An 18,928-nucleotide genomic window follows, 5' to 3' on the forward strand; every position below is an offset into this window, starting at 1 on the left:
TAGTTATGCGAGCACCGTGAAGGCGATTACTCTAGACTCTAGAGCATCTAAGACGAGATATCTCAAAGGCTGAGTGGCAAGCACTAGAGTGAAATGGTTCTTATTGATAAAATGCACATGTCTGTTGGAGTGGTCTAATCTTTTGTAATATTTAAGCACTACTTTTCAAGATGACAGAAGTATGGCACGTCAAAAGTTCAATAACAACGATGAACAAATTTTGGTTTTAGTCACTTGACATCAGTAAGTATTAAAATCTTAAATTAGGTTACCGAGTTCAACATCACGTAGCCTTGGAGATTGACGAAAGAAGTATGTTTTATTTGAGGAAAGCGATACTGATGAGGAGTAAGAGAGTTCTAAGTGTGAAAATCTACGGAAGCTTGAGGTGGGTCAGCGTCTAATATTAAACGACAAATCTTTGAGAAGCCTAGGAACGACAGAGGGGTCATGTAGCAAAGAAATCTTGACATTTTCTTCTGTAGCTTTTCATTGATGCAACAGCTGCTCACTCCATGATAGGAATTTTCCAATGTAAACAAGAACTGTTATTTCATTTTCATATATATATATATATATATATATATATATATATATATATATATATATATATATATATATATATATATATACAGTAAGAGTATATATATCAAAGGAGTATTCAGACATGAATCACTGTTACAATCATTAAAATCAGGAATCCAGATGGATGAAACAAGTAATGAAACAAAATGCTGAGAGGCAGAGAGGCATTATATATATATATATATATATATATATATATATATATATATATATATATATATATATATACATATATATATATATATATATATATATATATATATATATATATATATATATATATATATATATATATATATATATATCTGGAAGTGAACCGCCTCAAATGAGACAAAGGCGTATTATGAAAAGAAATGTATCCCAGGATATCCCTTGGCAACGAGCACAGTCTAACTCCGAAGCGGCATAGCAAATACTCGCATCATCAAGGAGATAACCCTTCGACGTAATGTTCCTGATAAGAGCGTGGCTTGGGGGTATATATACGACTCGCTCACGTCTTGAATCTCACAGACAGAAGCGCTTAGAAATCAAACCTCAGAAGATCTTTTGCCTGACTTGGAATTTCTGTAAGATTTCAGTCTCACTGTCTTGAAAATGATCCAGGAATTATCTGCCTGCAAAATGCTACACCCAGCTCAAGTTGTCCAGGATCGGACTAAACACCATACCTTCCACGGTAAGACTAATTTCACTGTTTTATTTGAGATATTTTCATGTTTTGCCTCTTATAGTATTTATGAAATATTTTTTATTTACGTTTTTACTTCCACTTTTCTCTTATTTCGTCCCTTCTTTGATGTTGAAGAGTGGCGCAAATATTTCTCTAAATAAAATAATTCCGGTAATAATTGTGACTGTTTCTCCAGAACCACGAACAGTGTTGATCAGATTCAGAAAATGTCCTGCTTATTTATTTTAAACACCCTCATCCATCTCTTTCCTTCAATGGAATTCAATACCAAAAGATGTCCTTGCCACAGGACCTCATTAGCTGACCAGCACAATAATATTACTATTGTATTTTAATTCCCACTACAGATGAAGCGAAGAGCCGCACATGCTCCTCCGAGAGTGATCGAAGCCTCCGGAGCGACAGGGGACGAAGCAGCAGTTTCACCTGTCCGAGGAGGGACGAAATGACTCATCATCACCACCACAGCAAGAACACGAAGTCAGACAAGAGATCCCACAAGAAGCATAATGCGATTGACAGCGATTTCGTGACTTACTTCATCTGTCGTCGACCATGAGAAGATGCACATTCTCTCTCTCTCTCTCTCTCTCTCTCACGCACTGTTATTTATTACCATTTACTTATAGTAATTATACTTTATCTGTATAATTCAAGTAACCTGTAATCATCAAATTATTTCATGGTCATTAACTTAATTTATACAGCCTTCCACTTTCATTATAAAATAAAAGCCAATATAATATGAAATATGATTTTTTTATACCACAGCAACATCAGTAATCCTGGTCTAAGAGATCTTAACAAATAAAGAAATAATACGATGAGATACGAAGAAAGAAACAATATTAACTTTAACATGCAACTGATGAAGAAGTATGGTCTGAATTCAGCAAATGCCTTTCTCTTAATTCCCGCAATGCAATAAAACTCTGAATTTAGGATTGATAAAAAGGTATTTGATATGACGTTCCTAGAGATTCTTTTTGGTAGTGAATATAGAAAAGTCTGATCCGCGTCAGGCAAAATAACTGGCTGGGCAAAAACTACCAAGAGGCGAGGTCTCTTGACACGGAGGGTCAGAGAGGACCGTATTGTGAGGCAAGGATTGACAGGGAAAGAGGTCCTTTCTTTGACGGAAAAACATTGAATAGCAACGGTAGATGGAGTCACAGCAGCGGCACCAAAATATCAATAAAACTCCAACTTAGTATTATTAACTTCAACACTTTTTGTCTTCATTTTCAATTCCGTCATTGGAGTCAAAATCACGTAGCCTCAGAGACAGATGAAACAAACGTGTTTTATTTTGTGTAATTCTAGTTTCCGCAACAAAAGACCTTGACAGGATCGAAGGATACCCAAAATGAATAAACGAGTTGGTAAAGGGAATCCAGGTAAAAAAGTCACAGAAAAAAGTCACAAGAAAACAAAGTCACGATAATCTTTCGTAGATAGATAACCCAGTATACATCCACCTTTGCGGCGTGTTTATTGCAAGCCCGTTGGGGATTTCCATATAAACATAAGCAAAAGACTGTAAATATCAGCAAGATAACGACCCCCATGATATGTTGTGAATTCCTCCCCCGTGACTTTATGACCGGCCACCATAAATTAATGTGACTTTTCTTCCTGTCCCTTTTTTTTTCCTAGCCAAAATCGTGACATATTTTCCCGTGACTTTTTTTTCTGTGACTTAATTACCGGCCACCGGTAAAGGACACTACGACTATTAAAGTGGTCCATAACCTCATGTCACATCTAAGAAATGAAATTCACTAAGGCAGGAAAATTTATTGACCATATTTTGCTCTTTGCCTACGTTTCAGTTTGAAAATATATGAAGAAAAATTCGTATAACTGAAAACGACACATTTTTTTTTTTACCTACCGAAAGAAATGCTATTAAAGAGATATGGAAATAAGAGAAATGAAATGGCGCTGATATCTAAGCAATGTGGCTGACATAGTCGAACAACTCATTATTCCTGAGAAACGAGGGGAAAGTGTAGTAAAAAAAAAAAAAGTCTGGTACCTACGAAAAATTAAAACTAAAGGATGAACCATAAAAAATAATAATGATGATAATACACTAATAATACATTTTTTCGACATGCAAACTTTTTAAACAAAATGATATAGCTATTCATACTATTAACTCTGTTTCCTAATTTAATTCGCACTATGAAGAGATAAGTAGATTACTGTGAGATATCTTTTTTGCATAAAAAACCTATTAATAAAACACACACACATACACACACAGATATTTATATATATATATATATATATATAATATATGAATATACATACACATATATGAATGATAATACTGGAATGGTAACATCTTTTGGCGTAACTCCTCCAAGGGAAAAACAGGCGTATAGTGAAAACGAATGTATCCCAGGATATCCCTTGGCAACGAGCACAGTCTAACTCCGAAGAGGCATAGCACATACTCGTATCATCAAGGAGATAACCCTTCGACGTAACGTTCCTGACAACAGCGTGTCCAGGGGGTATAAATACGACTCGCTCACGTCTTGAGTCTCACAGACAGAAGCGCTCAGAAAGGAGAAGAAAGCTCTCATCTTTTGCCTAAAGCTTCCGCAGAACCAATTACAAGAAACAAATATCTGTCAGGCGATTTTTAAAAGTTTAGAATCAAAACTCAGAAGATCTTTTGCCTGACTTGGAATTTCTGTAAGATTCCAGTCTCGTTGTCTTGAAAATGATCCAGGAATTATCTGCCTGCAAAATGCTACACCCAGCTCAAGTTGTCCAGGATCGGACTAAACACCATACCTTCCACGGTAAGATGAATTTCATTGTTTTATTTGAGATATTTTCATGTTTTGCCTTTTTACAGTATTTATGAAATATGTTTGATTTATGTTTTCACTTCCCCTTTTCTCTAATTTCGTCCCTTCTTTGATGTTGAAGAGTGGCGCAAATATTTCTCTAAATAAAATAATTCCCGTAATAATTGTGACTGTTTCTCCAGAACCACGAACAGTGTTGATCAGATTCAGAAAATGTCCTGCTTATTTATTTTAAACACCCTCATCCATCTCTTTCCTTCAATGGAATTCAATACCAAAAAGATGTCCTTGCTACAGGACCTCATTAGCTGACCAGCACAATAATATTACTATTGTATTTTAATTCCCACTACAGATGAAGCGAAGAGCCGCACATGCTCCTCCGAGAGTGATCGAAGCCTCCGGAGCGACAGGGGACGAAGCAGCAGTTTCACCTGTCCGAGGAGGGACGAAATGACTCATCATCACCACCACAGCAAGAACACGAAGTCAGACAAGAAATCTCACAAGAAGCATAATGCGACTGACAGCGATTTCGTGACTTACTTCATCTGTCGTCGACCATGAGAAGATGCTCTCTCTCTCTCTCTCTCTCTCTCTCTCTCTCTCTCTCTCTTCACGCACTGTTATTTATTACCATTTACTTACAGTAATTATACTTTATCTGTATAATTCAAGTAACCTACAATCATCAAAATTTTCATGTTCATTAACCTAATTTATACAGCCTTCCACTTTCATTATAAAATAAAAGCCAATATAATATGAAATATGATTTTTATACCACAGTAACATCAGTAATCCTGGTCTAAGAGATCTTAACAAATAAAGAAATAATACGATGAGATACGAAGAAAGAAACAATATTAACTTTAACATGCAACTGATGAAGAAGTATAGTCTGAATTCAGCAAATGCCTTTCTCTTAATTCCCGCAATGCAATAAAACTCTGAATTTATGATTGATAAAATGGTATTTGATATGACGTTCCTAGAGATTCTTTTTGGTAGTGAATATAGAAAAGTCTGATCCGCGTCAGGCAAAATAACTGGCTGGGCAAAAACTACCAAGAGGCGAGGCCTCTTGACTCGGAGGGTCAAAGAGGACCGTCGTGTGAAAAGGATTGACAGGAAAGAGGTCCTTTCTTTGACGGAAAAACATTGAATAGCAACGGTAGATGGAGTCACAGCAGCGGCACCAAAATATCAATAAAACTCAACTTAGTATTATTAATTTCAACGCTTTTTGTCTTCGTTTTCAATTCCGTTATTGGGGTTAAAATCACATAGCCTCAGAGACAGATGAAACAAACGTGTTTTATTTTGTGTAATTCTAGTTTCCGCAACAAAAGACCTTGACAGGATCGAAGGATACCCAAAGTGAATAAACGAGTTGGTAAAAGGAATCCAGGTAAAAAGTCACAGAAAAAGTCACAGGAAAACAAAGTCACGATAATCTTTCGTAGATAGATAACCCAGTATGTATCCACCTTTGCGGCGTGTTTATTACAAGCCCGTTGGGGATTTCCATATAAACATAAGCAAAAGACTGTAAATATCAGCAAGATAATGACCTCCATGATATATTGTGAATGTTTCCCCTGTGACTTTATGACCGGCCACCATAAATTAATGTGACTTTTTTCCTGTCACTTTTTTTCCTAGCCAAAGTCGTGACTTATTTTCCCGTGACTTTTTCTGTGACTTAATTACCGACCACTGGTAAAGGACACTACGACTATTAAAGTGGTCCATAACCTCATGTCACATCTAAGAAATGAAATTCACTAAGGCAGGAAAATTTATTGACCATATTTTGATTTTTGCCTACGTTTCAGTTTGAAAATATATGAAGAAAACCTTTATAACTGAAAAGACGCAGATCTCTTTTTACATACGGAAAGAAATGTTACTAAAGAGACATGGAAATAAGTGAAATGAAATGGCGCTGATATCTAAGCAATGTCGCTGACATAGTCGAACAACTCATTATTCCTCAAACACGAAGAGGGAAATTATAGTAAAAAAAAGTCTGGTACCTACGAAAAAGTAAAACTACCGCATGAACCTAAAAATAATAATGATTATAATATCACTAATAATACATTTTTTTCGACATGCAAACTTCTTAAACAAAATGATATAGCTATTCATACTATTAACTCTGTCGTTTCCTAATTTAATTCGCACTATGAAGAGATAAGTAGATTACTGTGAGATATCTTTTTGCTTAAAAACCTATTACTAACACACACACACACACACACACACACATATATATATATATATATATATATATATATATATATATATATATATATATATATATATATATATATATATATATAAATATATGAATATACATACACATATATGAATGATAATACTGGAATGGTAACATCGTTTGGCAAACTCCTCCAAGGGAAAAACAGGCGTATAGTGAAAACGAATGTATCCCAGGATATCCCTTGGCAACAAGCACAGTCTTACTTGATGAGGCATAGCACATACTCGTATCATCAAGGAGATAACCCTTCGACGTAAAGTTCCTGATAACAGCGTGCCCTGGGGGTATATATACGACTCCCTCACGTCTTGAATCTCACAGTCAGAAGCGCTCAGAAACGAGAAGAAAGCTCTCATCTTTTGCCTAAAGCTTCCGCAGAACCAATTACAAGAAACAAATATCAGTCAGGCGATTTTTAAAAGTTTTGAATCAAATCTCAGAAGATCTTTTGCCTGACTTGGAATTTCTGTAAGATTCCAGTCTCACTGTCTTGAAAATGATCCAGGAATTATCTGCCTGCAAAATGCTGCACCCAGCTCATGTCGTCCAGGATCGGACTAAACACCATACCTTCCACGGTAAGATGAATTTCATTGTTTTATTTGAGACATTTTCATGTTTTGCCTTTTACAGTATTTATGAAATATGTTTGATTTACGTCTTCACTTCCCCTTTTCTCTTATTTCGTCCCTTCTTTGATGTTGAAGAGTGGCGCAAATATTTCTCTAAATAAAATAATTCCGGTAATAATTGTGACTGTTTCTCCAGAACCACGAACAGTGTTGATCAGATTCAGAAAATGTCCTCCTTATTTTTTTAAAAACCTTCATCCATCTCTTTCCTTCAATGGAATTCAGTACCAAAAAGATGTCCTTGCTACAGGACCTCATTAGCTGACCAGCACAATAATATTACTATTGTATTTTAATTCCCACTACAGATGAAGCGAAGAGCCGCACATGCTCCTCCGAGAGTGATCGAAGCCTCCGGAGCGACAGGGGACGAAGCAGCAGTTTCACCTGTCCGAGGAGGGACGAAATGACTCATCATCACCACCACAGCAAGAACACGAAGTCAGACAAGAAATCTCACAAGAAGCATAATGCGACTGACAGCGATTTCGTGACTTACTTCATCTGTCGTCGACCATGAGAAGATGCTCTCTCTCTCTCTCTCTCTCTCTCTCTCTCTCTCTCTCTCTCTCTCTCTCTCTCTCTCTCTCTCTTTCACGCACTGTTATTTATTACCATTTACTTACAGTAATTATACTTTATCTGTATAATTCAAGTAACCTACAATCATCAAAATTTTCATGTTCATTAACCTAATTTATACAGCCTTCCACTTTCATTATAAAATAAAAGCCAATATAATATGAAATATGATTTTTTTATACCACAGTAACATCAGTAATCCTGGTCTAAGAGATCTTAACAAATAAAGAAATAATACGATGAGATACGAAGAAAGAAACAATATTAACTTTAACATGCAACTGATGAAGAAGTATAGTCTGAATTCAGCAAATGCCTTTCTCTTAATTCCCGCAATGCAATAAAACTCTGAATTTATGATTGATAAAATGGTATTTGATATGACGTTCCTAGAGATTCTTTTTGGTAGTGAATATAGAAAAGTCTGATCCGCGTCAGGCAAAATAACTGGCTGGGCAAAAACTACCAAGAGGCGAGGCCTCTTGACTCGGAGGGTCAAAGAGGACCGTCGTGTGAGGCAAGGATTGACAGGGAAAGAGGTCCTTTCTTTGACGGAAAAACATTGAATAGCAACGGTAGATGGAGTCACAGCAGCGGCACCAAAATATCAATAAAACTCCAACTTAGTATTATTAATTTCAACGCTTTTTGTCTTCGTTTTCAATTCCGTTATTGGGGTTAAAATCACATAGCCTCAGAGACAGATGAAACAAACGTGTTTTATTTTGTGTAATTCTAGTTTCCGCAACAAAAGACCTTGACAGGATCGAAGGATACCCAAAGTGAATAAACGAGTTGGTAAAGGGAATCCAGGTAAAAAAGTCACAGAAAAAAGTCACAGGAAAACAAAGTCACGATAATCTTTCGTAGATAGATAACCCAGTATGTATCCACCTTTGCGGCGTGTTTATTACAAGCCCGTTGGGGATTTCCATATAAACATAAGCAAAAGACTGTAAATATCAGCAAGATAATGACCTCCATGATATATTGTGAATGTTTCCCCTGTGACTTTATGACCGGCCACCATAAATTAATGTGACTTTTTTCCTGTCACTTTTTTTCCTAGCCAAAGTCGTGACTTATTTTCCCGTGACTTTTTTTCTGTGACTTAATTACCGACCACTGGTAAAGGACACTACGACTATTAAAGTGGTCCATAACCTCATGTCACATCTAAGAAATGAAATTCACTAAGGCAGGAAAATTTATTGACCATATTTTGATTTTTGCCTACGTTTCAGTTTGAAAATATATGAAGAAAACCTTTATAACTGAAAAGACGCAGATCTCTTTTTACATACGGAAAGAAATGTTACTAAAGAGACATGGAAATAAGTGAAATGAAATGGCGCTGATATCTAAGCAATGTCGCTGACATAGTCGAACAACTCATTATTCCTCAAACACGAAGAGGGAAATTATAGTAAAAAAAGTCTGGTACCTACGAAAAGTAAAACTACCGCATGAACCCTAAAAAATAATAATGATTATAATATCACTAATAATACATTTTTTCGACATGCAAACTTCTTAAACAAAATGATATAGCTATTCATACTATTAACTCTGTCGTTTCCTAATTTAATTCGCACTATGAAGAGATAAGTAGATTACTGTGAGATATCTTTTTGTAAAAACCTATTACTAACACACACACACACACACACATATATATATATATATATATATATATATATATATATATATATATATATATATATATAAATATATGAATATACATACACATATATGAATGATAATACTGGAATGGTAACATCGTTTGGCAAACTCCTCCAAGGGAAAACAGGCGTATAGTGAAAACGAATGTATCCCAGGATATCCCTTGGCAACAAGCACAGTCTTACTTGATGAGGCATAGCACATACTCGTATCATCAAGGAGATAACCCTTCGACGTAAAGTTCCTGATAACAGCGTGCCTGGGGGTATATATACGACTCCCTCACGTCTTGAATCTCACAGTCAGAAGCGCTCAGAAACGAGAAGAAAGCTCTCATCTTTTGCCTAAAGCTTCCGCAGAACCAATTACAAGAAACAAATATCAGTCAGGCGATTTTTAAAAGTTTTGAATCAAATCTCAGAAGATCTTTTGCCTGACTTGGAATTTCTGTAAGATTCCAGTCTCACTGTCTTGAAAATGATCCAGGAATTATCTGCCTGCAAAATGCTGCACCCAGCTCATGTCGTCCAGGATCGGACTAAACACCATACCTTCCACGGTAAGATGAATTTCATTGTTTTATTTGAGACATTTTCATGTTTTGCCTTTTACAGTATTTATGAAATATGTTTGATTTACGTCTTCACTTCCCTTTTCTCTTATTTCGTCCCTTCTTTGATGTTGAAGAGTGGCGCAAATATTTCTCTAAATAAAATAATTCCGGTAATAATTGTGACTGTTTCTCCAGAACCACGAACAGTGTTGATCAGATTCAGAAAATGTCCTCCTTATTTTTTTAAAAACCTTCATCCATCTCTTTCCTTCAATGGAATTCAGTACCAAAAAGATGTCCTTGCTACAGGACCTCATTAGCTGACCAGCACAATAATATTACTATTGTATTTTAATTCCCACTACAGATGAAGCGAAGAGCCGCACATGCTCCTCCGAGAGTGATCGAAGCCTCCGGAGCGACAGGGGACGAAGCAGCAGTTTCACCTGTCCGAGGAGGGACGAAATGACTCATCATCACCACCACAGCAAGAACACGAAGTCAGACAAGAAATCTCACAAGAAGCATAATGCGATTGACAGCGATTTCGTGACTTACTTCATCTGCCGTCGACCATGAGACGACACATTCATTCTCTCTCTCTCTCTCTCTCTCTCTCTCTCTCTCTCTCTCTCGTATTCACTGCTTTTCGATCATAATAATTTATGCTTTACGTGTATAATTTAAGTAACTTATCATCATCAAATGGTTTCATGTTCCATTAACCTAATTTATATAACCTGTCACTTTCATCGGGAATAAAGGTCAATAAAATCTGAAATATGAATTTCTTTTACACCTTCGCAACATCACAAATCACATATTCCACAGCCCGCTTAGAATCCTTGTATAAATGATCTTGAAAAATAAATGAATAAAACGATGGTACTCGAAGAAAGAAAATATTAACTTGAACATGCGATCTGAATTCAACTATTTTTTTACTACCTGAAATACAAGAAAACACAGACTTTGTACTTGATAAAAATGTTAAAAGTTCCGTTAAAGTAATTTATATGATAGTTCCTATGGTATCTTTTTAAAGGTGAATATCGTGCAGTCTGGTCCAAGTCATGAAAAATAACTAACTTGGGAAAAATTACCAAGAGGCGAGGTCTCTGGACACGGGTGGTCGGGGAGGACCGAAGTGTTGCTTATGAAAGAGGGAATCTTGTTTGATGGAACAACATTAAGTAGCAACGGCAGATGGCGTCACACTAGCAGCACTAAGATATCATTTTAGAAATTTAGCAGTTTTCGCCAATTTTTGTTTACATTTTAGATGACGTTATTGGATTTAATATGATGTAGCCTTACATAATATGGATGTAAAACTAGCATGTTTTATATCCATATCGATATAAAACTAGCATGTTTTATATCCAGGATTTCTACTTTCTGTAAGAAAGGACATTCAGAGAGCAGAAGGATACCACTGGAGAATGAAAAAAAGTTTACAAAGGAGCCTATACCTCCGGATCGTGACCTGTAACCTCAGGTCAAATCCTTGAAATAACCCTGGCTAATAAAGAAAAAAACACTTCCTATATTCCGTTCTTGGGTCTTGTTTCAGCTTGAAGATATGTGAATGCAATAAGTAAGACCACTGAGCTGAATAACAGCTCTCCTAGGGCTGGCCCGAAGGATTAGACTTATTTTTACGTGGCTAAGAACCAGTTGGTTACCTAGCAACGGGACCTACAGCTTATTGTGGAATCCGAACCACATTATAGCGAGAAATGAATTTCTATCACCAGAAATAAATTCCTCTAATTCTTCATTGGCCGGCCGGAGGCTCGAACTCGGGCCTAACGAGTGCTAGCCGACGAACAGCTCTATCGACTCGCCCAACGAGGAACTTATGTGTATGCAATACTTGTATAGCAAAGAACGGCACTGATTCTCTACATTACAGAAAGAAACATTATTAAAGTATTATGGAAATAACTGAAAAGAGGTGGCGTTGATAATTTTGACGAATGATGCTGATGGAGACAAATGAGTAAAAATTCTTAGGAAAAAATGAAAGAATGAATGAAGTAAATATCTGGTGCATAAGAAAAATGAAGAAAATCACGAATCTTGAATACTACTACTACTACTACTACTACTACTACTACTACTACTACTACTACTACTACTACTACTCCTAATAATAATAATAATAATAATAATAATAATAATAATAATAATAATAATAATAATAATATATTTTCTTTAGACAAGCAAACATTGTAAACATAATAAGATATTTATTTATATTATTAGTAAAGTTATACGATATCTTTTTCTGAGTAAAAAATTATTACTAACAAAGACATTTGTGAGGTCTGAAGTTTACTTGTTACTAATTTGGGACTTACTGTATGGAGAGTCTTCTCCAGACTCAAAGACAGTTTTTTATTATTATTAAACGACAAAGAACAGAAACAAACAAGCCTAATAACAAAAATCTCGAGGAAGTAAAGAAATGTGACATTTTCAGGATTTTTATTATTTGCATGCTATTCCTTTCGCTTTTCCCTTGTGTACGAGAAGATAATGGTTATATAGACAGACAGACACACACATATGTATGGTATATATAAATACATATATATACATACATACATACATATATATATATATATATATATATATATATATATATATATATATATATATATATATATATATATATATAATGCAAAATGTGTGTCGTGTGTTTTGCATGTATATGAAGTCTGGAATATATTTCACTTGAAATACTTATTGGTTCAAAGTATCTTTTAATTTCATTAACATGGGGAAACAGTATATCTGAATATATTTTAAGTTCTAAACCCTTTTCCTCTTTTTTCCGGTTTCATTTAGATTCGTCCGGTATCACGGAGGAAATATGAATCTTTAACTGAAAGACGAAAAAATGACAATATTCTATATTTTTTGTTGCTCATTCAATCAAACACTGATTAGATACTTCTGAACCTTAACACAGCACAAGCCCTCAGTGAGAAGACGCAAAAGATCTCCTAATCTGTGCTTGTGATAAGAGATCACTAACGATGGCAGATAGAGCAGCCGAGACGATGAAATCAGTGCAGTCGTCTTACTGAAAGCCCTGATAAGTGATACTGAACTTATTCTCTTAGCAGGCCATTATCATCAGGACTGAAACAGCAATGAGGGCTAGAGGAAGATTTATTTCCTGTTTATATAATTCAAATTCACCATCACTTGAAGTTCATTAAAGAACTCTACAATCCTCAAAGTTATGTGGGTACTTCTGTAGCAATAATTGCTAGGCAGTGAATTCAATTTCCACTGAGATATTGTGTACAGATATGAATATAGTTTAGTAATGCTCGAATGTCAGTCAAAATTCTTGTTTACTTCCACTGGTATCATTAGCCTACTGGTGATATTGTTCGTAACGTCTTCATGCCATGAACATAATAATTCCTTATTCAATAATAATGGCCGATTCTTTCTTTGTAAGCTGTAAACCGATCATATCCAACCGTTAGTGTTGGAAATGATCGATATATGACTAAAGACTTGAGCTTCAGACACATGATAACCCCCGTTAGCGTTAAGTGAAACCAAAGATTTTCCAAAAGACAAGTTGGAGGAAGAAGCTAACCACCGTTAACGTTCAGTGTGACCAAAGAACCAACCGAGGATTTAAGCTGGAGATAGATGATAACCACCACTAAAGTTAAGTATGACTATAAGACTTAAGCTGTAGACCGATGCTAACCACTGGTAACCTTAAGCGTGAGCAAAGACTTGACCCGTAACTTAACTAGCTCTGACGTCAAGTGTAACCACAGACTTGACGAAAGACTTATGCTGGAGACCGATGATAACCACCATTAGCATTAAGTGTAACCAAAGACTTGACCTAAGACTTCTGCTGCAGACCATTGAGAACCACCATTGGCATCACATGCGACCGAAGAATTTCAGTTTCAGACTCATAATAATCCAGTAGTTAACGTTATTTATGACCAAAGACTTAACCAAAGACAAGAAGTCAACCGATGATAACCACCATTAGCATTACGTATGACTAGATATGTGTGTGCAGATAGATGATAATCACAATTAGCATTATATTTTACCAAATAATCAAATTGTAGGCTACAGTACACCAATGACATCCACCATTAATGTTATATACGACCAAATGCTTAAGTTGTAGACCATTGATAACCACCGTTAGTGCCATGTGACAAAATACGCAAGTTGAAATAAAGGACGAATATCACACCCTACGAATTTAGACATAACACTAATGCTGGTTATAATTAGACAGTATTATTTACTAATGAACTATGCATCAACGATCACGCACGATAATGTGTCTACAAAGGGGGAGAAACTCTTACTGTTCTCAACAATTATACTGGTATGAAATTTCTAGTCTCATGTCCATCTACACCCTGACTGCAAAACACCGCAGTTAACTGTCTTTGGCCAGGAGATGCATGGGAGATTGTGTCAGAACGTGCCTAAAACGTTCCGCTACTGAGGGAATAAATATAGGCCATGCCATCTCTGAGGTGAGTGCCATGACAACTAAGCTATCAGGGCCACGCATATCTAATGGTAAGCAATTTTCCCAGACAGGGATGACTCTGATAAAACGGTTACCAATACCTTCACCCTTAAACTGCTTAATCAAGAATGATGCTCTTACGCAGGAAACTTCTACAACATCAGCCACTTCGTACACATACATCTGAGGCTCATTATTAGCAAGCCAAACGCCCCCCTACACACGCTGCCATATATCTATAGCAGGAGTTCACTTCCGCACTTCAGGGATTTTATTATTATTATTATTCAGATGAACCCTACCCATATGGAACAAGCCCACAGGGGCCACTGACTTGAAATTCAAGCTTCCAAAGAATATGGTGTTCATTAGGAAGAAGTAAGAGGACGTAATAAAGGGAAATACAGAAAAAAGAGATCTCGCTTATTAAAAAAGAAAAAAATAAATTAATATATTAATAAACAGATAAAAATGTATCAAATGCAAGGAGAATAGTACTAAGCACCTTCGTTTCGAATACTTCCTTAGCACTTTCTAGGTCTTTCCCTCCTCCCTCCCAGAACATTTTAGAATTATGCGCTCTACAACATGCTGCCATCCTCCATTTTTCACACACACACACACACACATATGCATATACATACGAACACACATGTATATATATATATATGTATATATTCACATACATAAACAATGGGCTAATTCAGAGGAAGTTCACTTTCTAGTTCTCAGCAACTCTTTCGTGTATAAGTTGCCAGCCCATCATAATGTTCATGTGCTAGTCCCACAGAACAAGTAAAAAATGCGCCGAAGTTTCTTAGGCCGAATCGTTTTTTTTTTTTTTCAGCCGGTACAGCGTACAATGAAGGCACCCGAAAATAGATCTATCTTTTGGTGGTCTCGGTATAATGCTGTATGAGCCGCGGCCCATGAAACTTTAACCACGGTCTGGTGGGGCTCTGTCCTATATAGTTGCCAGATGCATGATTATGGCTAACTTTAACCTTAAATAAAATCAAAACTACTGAGGCTAGAGAGCTGCAGTTTGGTATGCTGATAATTGGAGGGTGGGTGACCAACATACCAGTTTCAAGCCGTCTAGCCTCAGTAGTTTTTAAGATCTTTGGGCGGACAGAAAAAGTGCGGAGAGACAGACAAAGCCAGCACGTTAGTTTTCTTTAACAGAAAACTAATAAAAATACGCCAATCACTGTATTTGAATGGGCTCGTACTTCACAATACCCGAACACAGAGTACTAAACACCTCTATCACTAGGTACACACATCGTTGCTGGGGAACATTGTGTAGGCCAGTTTGGTCCTTATCTATATGAGTCAACCTCTCGTACGAAGAATCGAATACCGGTTACTCTTTCGAGGAACCAGGATATAGAAGGAATAAATAATTCATTAAAAATCATGATACCGCGCAGACGTTTTGACAGACGAACACCATTAACTTTTGCATCCGAATGAATAGAATATTGCATTTGTTACAGATATTTCCGAATTTTTTGTTTATATTTATAGCTTATATTGAATGAAATAAAATGAAACGCTCCCACCCTCCTAGCAACAAAAGCCTTACTTCTCCCAGGGAGCACTGAGCTTTCAGCCCTTATCTCATGACTGATGGGTAGATAAGCCTTGCCAAATGCCCACGCGTGGAGTCAAACCTCGTTCCTCGCCATACCTCCCGAAGGGCAATGTATATAAAGGCCCACACGCTCCCACATATTCACTGTAAGACGAACAGTTCTTAGCGAGAGAAGAGAGCTCTCGCCTTAATCAAGTTGCAGTGAAAAGGCCTGGAATATCAAAGTCCACCCTCCTTTCAGGCAACCGTTTTCTCTTCATCTCAAGAAAATTTATTTGCATCATTTGTTCCGGCAGAGACTTCCGGGCATTGTGATAACCTATCTTCTCTTACTTCAATAGCAGCGTTTGGCATTATCCATCTCAGAATGATCCAGGAACTGTCCGTATCTAGGGTGATGCTGCCGAGGGCTCACTCTTTCCAAGATCAGGAAGGACGTCGTTCGGGAAGCGGTAAGATAACATCAGAGGAATTCGTTCTATTTTCTATCTATTTTTCTAACCTCTTTACTGTCCTTCCTTATCTGGTTTTCTACTTCCCATACGATGTCTAGTTTTTATGTCATACCGTCTGGCCTTTGGTTATACGAAGGTGAATACCCATGTTTGCGAAAATCTCTAAAATTGGTCATTCTGTACTAATAATCACTCTAAAAGAAGAGTACTTGTAAAGTGCTCTAATTGTTTTTGTTTTTAGTGCATTAATGCTGTTACTGATTACAACAACGCGAGTAAAATTGCTGCTCATCAAATCTGCCGTTTTAGATTTTACTGAATGAAATTCTGTAACAAGAGACATTTCTTTCTTAAAAATTACTCATTCTCTGAATTTTCCATTCGCAGAAGCAGCAAAAAGCCGCAGCTGTTCTTCCCAGAGCGACCGAAGCTTTCTGAGTGCAAGAAGCAAAAACAGCAGCTTCACCAGTCAACAGAGCGACTGCAGGGACGGAACAACAGCTCGTCATCACAGCAACAACAACAAAAACAAAAATGTCAGCAAGAAATCTCACAAGAAACAGGATACAATTGACAGCGATTTCTTAACGTACTTCATCTGCCGTCGACCATAAGCTGTGATGTCTGCCAGAATTGTCTCTTTCTCTCTCTCTCTCTCCAATCTTGCCTTGTTAAATTTACCATTTATTACTTTAGATAACTTATTACTATCGTTAACTTATTTTTTTTAACATTTTCATATGAATAAAAAGCAAAAATTTTACAATGTAGTTTTCATACTGGTGTCCTTCGATAACAGATTTAACAATAGGCCAATGGGCCTTCCTGTTCTTTCAAGATTTTTCCTTTAAATTCCTCTGTAATCTTTAGATCACTGTTGTGGCCTCCTTCTGAATCTGGGACCACGGTTTGTAGAAACTTGAGTCTACACTAAACAAGGATGAATGCATATTAATTTGATAAACAGCAGCCCAGTTGTTCTTCAGAAGATTTTTGTAAAGATTCTTTTTTCCATACAGCCCAATGTAAAGCTTTGGAGCTTTGTTGTGGCCCCATTCGGTCTCAGGAGGCCATAAGGAAACTTTCACATAAGTTTTGTAATTTCTAGTAGTTCTAAAAAAAGTTTTTTAAAAGATCCAACTCAGTTTTCTCTATTTCTGAATTATCTCTCCTCGGAAGGAGGTGAAGTTGACAAATTTACAATGAGAAAAAATTTGAATCCTTATATCCAAAGATATATTCTGCCAAGCGTGGCTGAAATAAATTAGAAGGTTCTGAAAAAGTCTTAAATGTCAAGTGTGTACGCCAGACTGGCATATATTCACACATACATATATGCGTACACACAGATTCCATACATTCATACATACATACATACTGTACATACAAACAGGTTGACACATGACAATCTTTGATTATGAGGTTTACCGGAACTTTCAACTCAGTTGAGCTACAAATTCTATGATGTCTAAAAATAAAAAGAAAAGAAAAGGTAGAGAAAGAAGTCTTTATTTAAGAAAAAAAGGGACTTTATGACATTGTTGGGCGCCAGATTTTTAAATATGGAATAAATTGACCAAAGACCTAAACAAATGCTTTTACTAATCTGGCTCACACTTTTTCTGTCCTTCTTAAAAACTTAGGCTTCAGGAAAGCAAATTCCTTGTTGATCATCTGTCCCTCCAATCATCAACATTTGCAACCCTCTAGCCTCAGTAGTTTTTATTTTATTTATCTTAAAGTAAGCCATAATGAGGTCATGATATAGGCCAGGCAACCACCGGACCGTGGTTAAAGTTTCATCCACCAGCTCATAATCATCAAACCACCGAAATTGCAACCCTTTTCTGGCCTTGATTATATGATGTTTTTAAAAACTCGATTTCGCGGAAGAAACTTAGTGCATTTTTATCTGTTTTCCTTTTAGCAACCTTGACTTTTTTTTTTTTACCCCGGTGCACCACCTTCCGTTTAACTCTACAACTGATTCCGTTCTACCCTATCAACAAATAGTGATTATAGAAGTGACAACTTGAAGTATTTCATATGGTAGTTCCGTAGCAGAAAACTATAATTAATATCATTTTCAGTCTCGCTTTCGATTTATATAAATAAAATAAAAGCTATACGATTTCTCTGGAAAACATTCTTGTGAGGTACACTAACAATGTTTAGTTAAAAAAAACACAAAATGCACTTTTAGATTCATTCCTTTTTGTTTCAATCTAAGTTATGAAGTCTCCAGTAGAAAGCACTTATTCACTGCCCTAGGAAATAAATTCAAAGAAAGATGCAAGTTGTCTTATTTGAAAAATCATTTAACGATTGTCTTCTTTAGTGAACCAAGTACCTAAGATATAAACGAACGTGCTTCGACATCTGAAAACTATTTACAGTAAAAAGGGACTGCTCACATAACTCTGTACTAGAGGGTATAAACAATAGTTAAGGAATATTGCCGATTTTCTCAGGTTTCAGTTGTATTTCGCCCTTTC

At 36.3% G+C, this 18,928-nt stretch overlaps 3 long non-coding RNA genes across 3 annotated transcripts; all 3 read left to right on the plus strand.

The window, feature by feature from the left end:
- Positions 1–1,105: 1,105 nt before the first annotated feature.
- Positions 1,106–1,892, plus strand: LOC136856512 (uncharacterized). Its single transcript, XR_010858373.1, has 2 exons — positions 1,106–1,264; positions 1,627–1,892. It is a non-coding gene; the product is annotated as an uncharacterized lncRNA (long non-coding RNA).
- Positions 1,893–6,714: 4,822 nt separating this feature from the next.
- LOC136856513 (uncharacterized) lies at positions 6,715–7,771 on the plus strand. Its single transcript, XR_010858374.1, has 2 exons — positions 6,715–6,969; positions 7,332–7,771. It is a non-coding gene; the product is annotated as an uncharacterized lncRNA (long non-coding RNA).
- A 1,883-nt stretch (positions 7,772–9,654) lies between these two features.
- Positions 9,655–10,622, plus strand: LOC136856514 (uncharacterized). The gene is made up of 2 exons (XR_010858375.1): positions 9,655–9,847; positions 10,209–10,622. It is a non-coding gene; the product is annotated as an uncharacterized lncRNA (long non-coding RNA).
- The last annotated feature ends 8,306 nt before the right edge of the window (positions 10,623–18,928 follow it).

This window comes from Macrobrachium rosenbergii, chromosome 36 (genome assembly GCF_040412425.1).
Source record: "Macrobrachium rosenbergii isolate ZJJX-2024 chromosome 36, ASM4041242v1, whole genome shotgun sequence".
NCBI lineage: Eukaryota > Metazoa > Arthropoda > Malacostraca > Decapoda > Palaemonidae > Macrobrachium > Macrobrachium rosenbergii.